Genomic DNA, 2,097 nt, shown 5'->3' on the forward strand with positions numbered 1-2,097 from the left:
GACAGAGCGAGACTCCGTCTCAAAAAAAAAAAAAAAAAAAAGAAAAATTAATGTATTTTTTAATCTGCTATTGCCTAAAGTTTTTGTGAAAAAATTATGTATTTATTAAATATTGGTGAAATTTAGAATTTATGCAATTTGACACTGAGCTTTTCTATGTGAAAATAATTTAATACTTTTTTATTTGTTATATGACTATTCATTTACTATTTTATTTAATATGTATGTATGTATAGCCATTATTTTTGCATGTTGAAAACTGATATCTCAGCATTATGTTTTGAACAATTTCTCCTATTGGGATTTCCTAGCATGATTAACAGAATTATGTTTACCTAAAATTAATGTGTTTATTACTAGACTTTCAATTTTATTATTTTAATTTACATAATTCTATTCCTATGGTAGTACTATATTATTTGATTACTATGACATTGTAATTATAACATTGCTATCATAATTTGTGCCTATTAAGACGTTTATGTATGTATGTATTTATTTTTTTCAAGACAAGTTTTTGCTCTGTCACCCAGGTTGTAGTGCAGTGGCATGATCTTGGCTCACTGCAACCTCTGCCTCCTTGGTTCAAGGGACTCTCCTGCTTAGTCTCCTGAGTAGCTGGGACCACAGGCATACGCCATCATTCCTGGCTGTCTGTTGTACTTTTCGTAGAGATGTGGTCTTGCCATGTAGCCCAGACTGGTCTTGAACTCCTGAGCTCAAGCAAGACATTTATTTTTATTTCACAGTATTTTATAAAAATTTGTATCTTATGTACTTGACATGAAATAACGAGATAAAAATATAAAATAAGGCTATAACCGAATCAATAAAAGACACAAATTTTACTCCATTATTAAGATGGAGAATAAGACTATAATTGTGTTAGTTAATACTTATGTTTACTGTGGGAGACAAATGAATTACTGAATAGAAAGGAAGTTAATAAAATTGCAATTCGACTTTGGAAGGTATAAAGCAGGAGAACAAAGCCTCCCTTCTGTATTTATCAATATTTAACTAAGACAGAAAATACATTTTAATAAGAACAAATACAAAATAATATTGTCTTTAAAGAAAGCTATGAGCATAAGGTAATCTGACCATTATAGTTGTTAGTATTTTGTGCATGCAATGTGTGAGACATTATTCTAAGCCATTAAACATTTATAGGCTTAACACCTAAGAGTCTAAAGTGAATATGTTAAACATTTATTGAATAAGAAAAACTGGTACCTTTAAAAATTATATTTTTAATTGAAATATTATTGTATATATTTGTTGGGTATGATGTCATATTTTAGTATGTTTATGCTGTAAAATGATCAAGTTGAGCTAAGTGACAAATTATTTAGCTCACATTTTTTTTGTGGTGAAAACTTTTGAAATCTCCATAGCAATTTTGAAATATACAATACATTATTATTTATTATAGTCACCATTCGGTGCAATCAGTCACTAATACTTATTCTCTCATCTAAGTGAAACTTGGTATAATTTCCCTTTCTACATCCACCCCCTCTCCTAGCCACTCACATTTTCACTGATTAAGCTTTATATATATATATATAAAATATGTATATATTTTTCTTTTTTTGAGACAAAATGTCTCTTTGTCACCCAGACTGGAGTGCAGTGTGCAATCTTGGCTCACTCAACCTCTGCCTCCCAGGTTCAGGCGATTCTCCTGCCTCAGCCTCCTGAATAGCTGGGATTACAGGTACGCCAGCAAGCCTGGCTAATTTTTGTATTTTTAATAGAAACAGGGTTTCACCATGTTGGTCAGGCTGATCTCGAACTCCTGACCTCGTGATCCACCCACCTCAGCCTCCCAAAGTGCTGGGATTACAGGCATGAGCCACCGTGCCCGACCTATTAAGTTATATTAAGGCCATTACATCAATTAACTGTTTTGGTGTACAACAGCTACATGAACATAAATAATGTTAAATGGCTGTATAAGAAAGTTTGACAAATTAGCCATAGAAATAAATGGGAAGATTTTTTTTTTTTTAACTTTTAATTTAAAAGTAAACTTGGCCGGGCGCGGTGGCTCAAGCCTGTAATCCCAGCACTTTGGGAGGCCGAGACGGGCGG

The sequence above is a fragment of the Colobus angolensis genome, unplaced genomic scaffold (assembly GCF_000951035.1).
Source record: "Colobus angolensis palliatus isolate OR3802 unplaced genomic scaffold, Cang.pa_1.0 Scaffold157, whole genome shotgun sequence".
Classification (NCBI taxonomy): domain Eukaryota; kingdom Metazoa; phylum Chordata; class Mammalia; order Primates; family Cercopithecidae; genus Colobus; species Colobus angolensis.